We start from the raw sequence: 10966 nt of genomic DNA, 5'->3' as shown, positions 1-10966 counted from the left end.
GCTACTCTCTCACTTCGTCTCAGCTTACCCTTCCCCCTTCAGTGTTCTCAAGTCAATTCTCTACGTCTACATCTTTATTCCTCTCCTGCCTCTAGGTTTTTCAGAACCACTTTTTTTTTTTTTTTAGATTCCACATATATGTATTATATAACGGTATTTGTTTTTCTTTCTGACTTATTCAGTCTGTATGACAGACTCTAGGTCCATCTACCTCACTGCAAATAACTCAATTTCATTTCCTTTTATGGCTGAGTAATATTGCATTGTATATATGTGCCACATCTTCCTTATCCATTCATCTATCGATGGACACTTAGGTTGCTTCCATGACCTGGCTATTGTAAATAGAGCTGCAATGAACATTGTGGTACATGACTCTTTTTGAATTATGGTTTATTCAGGGTATATGCCCATTATTGGGATTGCTGGGTTGTATGGTAGTTGTATTTTTGGTTTTTTAAGGAACCTCCATACTGTTCTCCATAATGGCTGTATCAATTTACATTCCCACCAATAGTGCAAGAGTGTTCTGTTTTCTCCACACCCTCTCCAGCATTTATTGTTTGTAGATTTTTTGATGATGGGCATTCTGACTGGTGTGAGGTGAAACCTCATTGTAGTTTTGATTTGCATTTCTCTAATGATTAGTGATATTGAGCATTCTTTCATGTGTTTGTTGGCAATCTGTATATTTTCTTTGGAGAAATGTCTATTTAGATCTTCTGCCCATTTTTGGATTGGGTTTTTTGTTTTTTTGAAATTGAGCTGCATGAGCTGCTTGTAAATTTTGGAGATTAATCCTTTGTCAGTTGTGTCATTTGCAAATATTTTCTCCCATTCTGAGGGTTGTCTTTTCATCTTGTTTATGGTTTCCTTTGCTGTGCAAAAGCTTTTAAGTTTCATTAGGTCCCATTTGTTTATTTTTATTTTTATTTCCATTTCTTTAGGAGGTGGGTCACAAGGATCTTGCTGTGATTTATGTAATAGAGTGTTCTGCATATGTTTTCCTCTAAGAGTTTGATAGTGTCTGGCCTTACATTTAGATCATTAATCCATTTAGAGTTTATTTTTGTGTAGGGTGTTAGGAAGTGTTCTAATTTCATTCTTTTACATGTAGCTGTCCAGTTTCCCAGCACCATTTACTGAAGAGGCTGTCTTATCTCCATTGTATAGTCTTGCCTCCTTTATCAAAAATAAGGTGACCATATGTGCGTGGGTTTATCTCTGGGCTTTCTATCCTGTTCCATTGATCTATATTTCTGTTTTTGTGCCAGTACCATACTGTCTTGATGACTGTAGCTGTGTAGTATAGCCTAAGGTCCAGGACCCTGATTCCTCTGGCTCTGTTTTTCTTTCTCAAGATTGCTTTGGCTATTTGGGCTCTTTTGTATTTCCATACAAATGGTGATATTTTTTGCTCTAGTTCTGTCAAAAATGCCATTGGTAGTTTGATAGGGATTGCACTGAATCTGTAGATTGCTTTGGGTAGTATAGTCATTTTCACAATATTGATTCTTCCAATCCAAGAACATGGTATATCTCTCCATCTGTTTGTATCATCTTTAATTTCTTTCATCAGTGTCTTATAGTTTTCTGCATACAGGTCTTTTGTCTCCTTAGGTAGGTTTATACCTAGGTATTTTATTCTTAATGTTGCAATGGTAAATGGGAGTGTTTCCTTAATTTCTCTTTCATATTTTTCATGATTAGTGTATAGGAATGGAAGAGATTTCTGTGCATTAATTTTGTATCCTGCTACTTTACCAAATTCATTGATTAGATCTAGTAGTTTTCTGGTAGAGTCTTTAGGATTCTCTATGCATTGTATCATGTCATCTGTAAACAGTGACAGCATGACTTATGCTTTTCCAATTTGCATTCCTTTTATTTCTTTTTATCCTCTGATTGCTGTGGCTAAAACTTCCAAAACTATGGTGAATAATAGTTGTGAGAGTGGGCAACCTTGTCTTGTTCCTGATCTTAGTGGAAATGGTTTCAGTTTTTCACCATTGAGAACGATGTTGGCTGTGGGTTTTTCATATATGGCCTTTATTAAGTGTAGGTAAGTTCCCTCTATGCCTACTTTCTGAAGCGTTTTTATGATAAATGGGTGTTCAATTTTGTCAAATTTTTGAATTTTGGTTTTTCTCCATCAATTTGTTAATATGGTTTATCACATTGATTGATTTTCATATATTGAAGAATCCTTGCATTCGTGGGATAAACCCCACTTGATCATGGTGTATGATCCTTTTAATGTGCTTTTGGATTCTGTTTGCTACTATTTTGTTGAGGTTTTTTGCATCTGTGTTCACCAGTGATATTGGCCTGTAGTTTTCTTTCTTTGTGACATGTTTGTCTGGTTTTGGTATCAGGGTGATGGTGGCTTCATAGAATGAGTTTGGGAGTGTTCTTCCTTCTGCTATATTTTGGAAGAGTTTGAGAAGGATAGGTGTTAGCTCTTCTCTAAATGTGTGATAGAATTCACCTGTGAAGCCATCTGGTCTTGGGCTTTTGTTTGTTGGAAGATTTTTAATCACAGTCTCAATTTCAGTGCTTATGATTGGTCTGTTTATATTTTCTATTTCTTCCTGCTTCAGTCTCAGAAGTTTGTGCTTTTCTAAGAATTTGTCCATTTCTTCCAGGTTGTCCATTTTATTGGCATATAGTTGCTTGTAGTAATCTCTCATGATCCTTTGTATTTCTGCAGTGTCAGTTGTTACTTCTCCTTTTTCATTTCTAATTCTATTGATTTGAGTCTTGTCCTCTTTTTTCTTGATGAGTCTGGCTAATGGTTTGTCAATTTTTTTTTTCTTCTCTAAGAACCAGCTTTCAGTTTTATTGATCTTTGCTATTGTTTCCTTCATTTCTTTTTCATTTATTTCTGATCTGATCTCTATGATTTCTTTCTTTCTGCTAACTTTGGGGTTTTTTGTTCTTCTTTCCCTAATTGCTTTACGTGTAAGGTTAGGTTGTTTATTTGAGATGTTTGTTGTTTCTCGGCGTAGGATTTTATTGCTATAAACTTCCCTCTTAGAACTGCTTTTGTTGCTTTCCGTAGGTTTTGGGTTGTTGTGTTTTCCTTGTCATTTGTTTCTAGGTATTTTTTGATTTTCTCTTTGATTTCTTCAGTGATCTCTTGGTTGTTTAGTAGTGTATTGTTTAGCCTCCATGTGTTTGTATTTTTTACAGTTTTTTTTCCTGTAATTGATATCTAGTCTCATAGTGTGTGGTCAGAAAAGATACTTGTTATGATCAATTTTCATAAATTTACCAAGGCTTGATTTCTGACCCAATATATGATCTATCCTGGAGAATGTTCCATGAGCACTTGAGAAGGAAGGGTATTCTGTTGTTTTTGGATGGAATGTACTATAAATATGAATTAAGTCCATATTGTTTAATGTATCATTTAAGCTTGTGTTTGCTTATTTATTTTCATTTTGGATGATCTGTCCATTGGTGAAAGTTGGGTGTTAAAATCCCCTACCATGATTGTGTTACTGTCGATTTCCCCTTTTATGGCTTTTAACATTGCTTTATGTATTGAGGTGCTCCTATGTTCAGTGCATAAATATTTTCAGTTGTAATACCTGCTTGGATTGATCCCTTGATCATTATGTAGTGTCCTTCTTTGTCTGTTGTAATAGTCTTTACTTTAAAGTCTATTTTGTCTGATACAAGAATTGCTACTCCAGCTTTCTTTTGATTTCCATTTGCATGGAATATCTTTTTCCATCCCCTCACTTTCAGTCTGTATGTGTTCATAGGCCTGAAGTGGGTCTCTTGTAGACAGCATATATATACGAGCCTTGTTTTTATATCCATTCAGCCAGTCTGTGTCTTTTCGTTGGAGCATTTAGTCTATTTACATTTAAGATAATTATCAATATGTATGTTCCTATTACCATTTTCTCAATTGTTTTGGGTTTGTTGCTGTAGGTCTTTTCCTTCTCTTGTGTTTCCTGCCTAGAGAAGTTCCTTTAGCATTTATTGTAAAGCTGGTTTGATGGTGCAGTATTCTCTTTGCTTTTGCATGTCTGTAAAGGTTTTAATTTCTCTGTAGAATCTGAATGAGATCCTTGCTGGGTAGAGTAATCTTGGTTGTAGGTTTTGCCCTTTCATCACTTTAAATTTGTCCTGCCACTCCCTTCTGGCTTGCACAGTTTCCGCTGAAAGATCAGCTTTTACCCTTATGGGGATTCTGTAGTATGTTATTTGTTTTTTTTTTCCTTGCTGCTTTTAATATTTTGTCTTTGTATTCGATTTTTGATAGTTTGATTAATATGTGTCTTGGCGTGTTTCTCCTTGATTTTATCCTGGATGGGACTCTCTGTACTTCCTGGACTTGATTGACTGTTTCCTTTCCCATATTAGGGGAGGTTTCAACTATAATCTCTTCAAATATTTTCACAATCCCTTTCTTTTCTCTTCTTCTTCTGGGACCTCTATAATTCGAATGTTGTGGCATTTAATGTTGTCCCAGAGGTCTCTGAGACTGTCCTCAATTCTTTTCATTCTTTTTTCTTTATTCTGCTCTGCAGTAGTTATTTCCACTATTTTAACTTCCAGGTCACTTATCTGTTCTTCTGCTTCAGTTATTCTACTATTGATTCCTTCTAGAGAATTTTTAATTTCATTTATTGTGTTGTTCACCATTGTTTGTTTGCTCTTTAGTTCTTCTAGGTCCTTGTTGAACATTTCTTGTATTTTCTCCATTCTATTGCCAATATTTTGGATCATCTTTACTATCATTACTCTGAATTCTTTTTCTGGTAGTCTGCCTATTTCGTCTTCATTTGTTAGGTCTGGTGGGTTTTTACCTTGGTCCTTCATCTGTTGTGCATTTCTCTGTGTTCTCCTTTTGTCTCACTTACTGTGTTTGGTGTCCCTTTTTCACAGGCTGCAGGTTCATAGTTCCTGATGTTTTTAGTGTCTTACTCCAGTAGCTAAGGTTGGTTCAGTGGGTTGTGTAGGCTTCCTGGTGGAGGGGACTAATGCCTGTGTTCTGGTGGATGAGGCTGAATCTTGTCTTTCTGGTGGGCAGGATTGCATCCGGTGTTGTGTTTTTGCGTGTCTGTGACCTTATTATGATCTTTGGCAGCCTCTCTGCTAATGGGTGGGATTGTGTTCCTGTTTTGCTAGTTGTTTGGCATAGGGTGTCCAGCATTGTAGCTTGCTGGTCATTGAGTGGAGCTGGGTCTTAGCATTGAGATGGGGATCTCCAGGTGAGCTTTCGCCATTTGATATTATGTGGAGCCAGGAGGTCTCTGGTGGACCAATGTCCCGAACGTGCTTCTCCCACCTCAGAGGCACAGGCTTGACACCCGGCTGGTATACATGGACCCTGTCAGCCACACGGCTCAGAAGAAAAGGGAGAAAAAAAGAAAGAATGAAAAAAATAAAATAATGCTATTAAAGTAAAAACTAAATAAATAATTAATAAAAAGTAATAAAAAAAGAAAAGAAAAAAGGGAGCAACCAAACCAAAAAAGAAATCCACCAATGATAACAAGTGCTAAAAACTATATTAAAAAAACAAACAAACAAAATAAAATGGACAGACAGAACACTAGGTAAATTGTACAAGTAAATCTATACAGACAAAATCACACAAAGAAGCATACACATACACACTCACAAAAAGAGAAAAAGGAAAAAATATATATCTATATAAAAAAAAAGAAGGAAGAGAGTAACCAAATCAATCAACAAATCTACCAATGATAATAAACTCTAAGTACTAAACTAAGATAAACATAAAACCAGAAACAAATTAGATGCAGAAAGCAAACCCCAAGTCTACGGTTGCTCTCCAAACCCACCACCTCAATTTTTGGATGATTCTTTGTCTACTCAGGTATTCCAGGGATGCATGGTACATGAAGTTGATTGTGGAGTTTTAATCCGCTGCTCCTGAGGCTACTGGGAGAAATTTCCCTTTCTCTTCTTTGTTCACAGAGCTCCTGGGGTTCAGCTTTGGATTTGGCCCTGCCTCTTTGTGTAGATCGCCTGAGGACGTCTGTTTTTCACTCAAGACAGGACGGGGTTAAAGTAGCAGCTGATTAGGGTGCTCTGTCTCACTCAGGCTGAGGGGACGGGGGTACTGAGTGCGGGGTGAACCTGCGGCGGCAGAGGCCAATGTGATGTTGCAAGAGTTTAAGGTGTGCCGTGTGTTCTCCAGGGGATGTTGGCCCTGAATCACGAGACCCTGGCAGTGGCAGGCTGCACAGGCTCCTGGGAGGGGTGGTGTGGATAGTGACCTGTGTTGCACATAGGATTCTTGTGGCTGCAGCAGGAGCCTTAGTGTTTCATGCCCATCTCTGCTGTCTGCACTGATAGCCGTGGGTCACGCCCATCTCTAGAGTCATTTAGGCACTGCTCTGAATCCCCTTTCCTGGCACACCCTGAAACAGTGGTCTCTTGCCTCTTAGGCAGTTCCAGAGTTTTTCCCGGATTCCCTCCCTGCCAGCTGTGGTGCACTAGCCCCCTTCAGGCTGGTTTACGCAGTCAACCCCACTCCTCTCCCTGGGATCTGACCTCCAAAGCCCAGCTTCAGCTCCCTGCCCCCACCCATCCAGGCGGGTGAGCAGACAAGCCTCTTGGGCTGGTGAGTGCTGGTCAGCACCGATCCTCTATGTGGGAAATCTCTCTGTTTTGCCCTCTGCACCCCTGTTGCTGCGTTCTCCTCCGTGGCTCTGAAGCTCCCCCCCCATCCCCCATCCCTGCCAGTGAAGGGGCTTCCTAGTGTGTAGAAACATTTCCTTCATCACAGCTCCTTCCCAGAGGTGCAGGTCCCATCCCTATTCTTTTGTCTCTGTTTTTTTTTTTTTTTGTCCTACCCAGGTACGTGGGGAGTTTCTTGCCTTTTGTGAAGTCTGAGGTCTTCTGCCAGTGTTCAGTAGGTGTTATGTAGGAGTTGTTCCACATGTAGATGTATTTCTGATGTATTTACAGGGAGCAGGTGATCTCTGCATGTTACTCCTCCACCGTCTTGAAGGTCTCCCCCTAGAACTTATCCTCTGGTGCGACTATCTCGATTCCAATCTGATTGCATGTCTCCTACCTACATTTTTTTTAATGTTTTTAACCTTACGTCTTAAATATAAAATCTTCGTCTTTGAGATTTCTTCCTAATCTATCACACTTGGAAGTGATTTGTATTTTTTTATTATCCCTTAGTGATTTATTTGTATCTTTTAATGAAGAAATACACACACACACACATATTGTCTCCTACTAGAGACTTTAATCTCCCTGAGGACAGAATTTTAGTCTGAATTTCCTCTGTATCCTAAAACAGTTCCCCTGATGCTGACTGATTGTATAGGGAGTAGAAAGCAGTGTCTTTTTGTTGATAAAATAGAGAATATAGATCAATGGCAGCAGTTATTTATTTAAAAAAAAAAAGAAAAACACACACACACAAAGTTTCCTAAAATTTTGATTAATAGATATATAGCTAATTAGAGAACAGATTCTGTTACCAAGGTATAGACACTCTGTGGCTTGAAATAATATATCCAGAATTTGCCTATCAAATCTATTTAGAGAATTTTTGCAAGAAGAACTTAAAGGTGAGAAGGTGAATTCAATGGTTTCTATATTACTTCCACCTTTTAAGATGATATGATTCCTTTATTCTTAAAGATTAAATTTTTATCCATCATTAATAAAACCTATGAGAATTCAAATTGATATAGCAGATTTGTAATATCCATAAAAACTCTGTAAAATAAGTTGAAGTCCAAAGAAACCTAAATCACACACCATGGACGGGTTGAAGTATGAAAGATTATTTCTGAAATTTATGTGGATTGATGTGCTTCATAATCAGCTGGTAATCTTGATGAAAATTCAAATGTTCAGAATTTACCATTTGACATTTTAAATCCTTGGAATGTGGGATAAGAGACGAGTCAATATTTTTATCAAGTCTCCAAGCTGATTTTGACACACAAGTGGATTTTTATAGTGAGTGATATAAATTGATCATTTTAAAACTAAGTCACATTGCCATAGGTGAAATGGAAGAGGATGAGAGCTAAATATTATTATTTGGCTATTGTTTATGCCAGAGGCACAAAACCAAGTTTTAATGCAGTAGAGTCTTAGAGCTTGAAGTTGACAAACACCTTTCCAACAGATGGGGGAAAAACTTTAATATTTATAGTTAAGGAATAGATCTTTAAATCAAGAGGGAGAAACCCAATAATTAAATGCACTTTATGTTGCAGGGAGGATGATGAGGCCATGTTTTAACAAACTTCAAGATTTCAAACTTACCATGCAGAAGAAAATTTTTTATTTCCTTGAATTCATCAGAAAAAAATTATTGGAAAATATCCTACACAATATGAATACAAAGTCAGTGTCCATTAATAATAAAAGAGTCATCTGAATGAGAACATTTAGATGGTTCGGTGGAGTGTTTCAGAGGTAGGATTTTGAAATTATACTTAGCTGGCAGCTATAATGTTAGAGAATTAAAATTATCTAAGACTGGATTCTTAGATGAAAAATACCATGTTTTTAGTGTCTTAGAGTTTCTCTCACTCCCCGTAGGCAGTGGACTAGGATTATTCAATTCTCTTTTATTTTGGATGGAATAGGTTGATAAATATGTAAACTTCAGTGTTGGGAGGACCAGTGTTTAGGAAAAAGAAAGGTGTTCTATACCAGTGCTGGGATACCAGATGCTCAGTCATTTTGCCTTGCATCTCCTGATGCTCTAACTACATAAACTCATTAGCAACAGTCAATGAGGATATGTAAATTTATCATTCAGTCATTTCAGGAGTGGGATGCTCTCTGGTAAAGAGAATCATATGAGGAGCTGCAGTTGTGCTCAGTGGTCAATGCAGTTGGCAAGGAGTCATTTGCTTATATGAGAGGTGACTGTATTACTCCACTGGACTAGCCCACATGATGGTAGGTTCTTCTGTTAGTGAATTTTGCTTTCTTACCAGGTTGCCAGGTTTATGGATATCACCTTTATCAACCCTTAGTTAGTGACAACAGGCTTTATTAATACTTTATTAATAAACCAGTTGTTTTAGTAATGCAGTTTTCTTGGGCTTGTCCCAATCTTTTGGACTTTGTTTCAAGGGAGGTCTTTGCAGAATGGAAATGCCATTCCTAAGAATTTTGACTCTTCTATTGATAAGATAAGGTTTTTCCTTTAGAATCTATGAAAGGTTGAAAGTTGCTTTCAAAATGTTAAGTGTATTTCAGTAGCATTTTGAAGTCTTCAAGTCAAAAAACCCAGTGACAGTTGACACCCCAAAATTGTCATTACTATTGGATTGGCCAAAAGGTTTGTTCGTTTTTTTCCATAACATGGCTCTAGTAGCACTTAGTTGTCTTTAACTTCATTCAAAACAATTTTGTTAGATTGTATGTGACAGCTGTCATATCAGCGTGCATTTAAAAAAAGACTTATCAAAATTGGTGAATTTTTGTGTAGCCATTTTAAGCAACTGAAATGCCAGAAAAGATTTGTGCATTTGTATTTGGAGAAGGTGCTGTGACTGATCGAACGTGCCAAGAGTGGTTTGTGAAGTTTTGAGCTGGAGATTTCTTGCTGGATGATGCTCCACAGTTGGGTAGACCATTTGAAGTCGATAGCGATCAAATCAAGACATTAATTGAGAACAATCAATATTATACCACGCGGGAGATAGCCAACATACTCGAAATATCCAAATCAAGCATTGAAAATCATTTGCACCAGCTTGGTTATGTTCATCACTTTGATGTTTGGGTCCAACATAAGTTAAGCGAAGTCAACCTTCTTGACCATATTTCCACATGCGATTCTCTACTTAAAAGTAATGAAAACGTTCTGTTTTTAAAACAAATTGTGATGGGTGATGAAAAGTAGAAACTGTACAATAATGTGGGATGGAAGAGATCATGGGGCAAGCAAAATGGACCACCACCAACCACACCAAAGGCCGCTCTTCATCCAAGGAAGGTGATGTTGTGTATATGGTGGGATTGGAAGGGAGTCCTCTATTATGAGCTCCTTCCGGAAAACCAAATGATTAATTCCAACAAGTACTGCTCCCAATTAAACCAACTGAAAGCAGCACTCAAAGAAAAGCATACAGAATTAGTCAACAGAAAATGTATAATCTTCCATCAGGATAATGCAAGATGGCATGTTCCTTTGATGACCAGGCAAAAACTGTTACAGCTTGTCTGGGAAGTTCTGATTCATCCACCATATTCACCAGACTTGCACCTTCTGGTTTACATTTATTAAGGTCTTTACAAAATTCTCTAATGAAATAAATTTCAATTCCCTGGAAGATGGTAAAAGGTACCTGGGACAGTTCTTTGCTCAAAAAGATAAAAAGTTTTGGGAAGATGGAATTATGAAGTTGCCTGAAAAATGGCAGAAGGTAGTGGAACAAAAGGGCAAATACATTGTTCAATAAAGTTCTCGGTGAAAATGAAAAATGTATCTTTTATTTTTACTTAAAAACCAAAGGCACTTTTTGGCCAACCCAATAAATGTATTAATTAACTATGATGTTGGTCACTGATAGTTTTAATGCTATAACATATGAAAGAAATGTGTGGTCAAAATAAAGAACTTATTTTACCACTTATTGGATTAACTCCAAGCCTTCTTGTTGCAGAGTATTCTACTAAAATTTGCCTGGATGCATCATGGAGAATTAGCCAAATCCAGATGTTGATTTTGTTGTCTCTATTAGCCATTTTTTGTTTGTTTGTTTGTTTTGTTTTTTAGGCAATGGGATTTTCTTTAGACAAGATAATCACCTGTGGCCTGAGATTTTATACTAGTTCATGGCCTACCAAATTTTTTCTCACCTGTAACTGGATAACACTTCATATAAGACAAGCAGTTTCTTTGATGCAAGCCACTATCAAAATATCATTAATACAAAGAAATATTTAGATGTACTTGAAGTCCTTATTAAATTAGGATTTGACT

This window comes from Lagenorhynchus albirostris, chromosome 8 (genome assembly GCF_949774975.1).
Source record: "Lagenorhynchus albirostris chromosome 8, mLagAlb1.1, whole genome shotgun sequence".
Classification (NCBI taxonomy): Eukaryota; Metazoa; Chordata; class Mammalia; order Artiodactyla; family Delphinidae; genus Lagenorhynchus; species Lagenorhynchus albirostris.
This window is presented reverse-complemented; position numbering follows the sequence as displayed.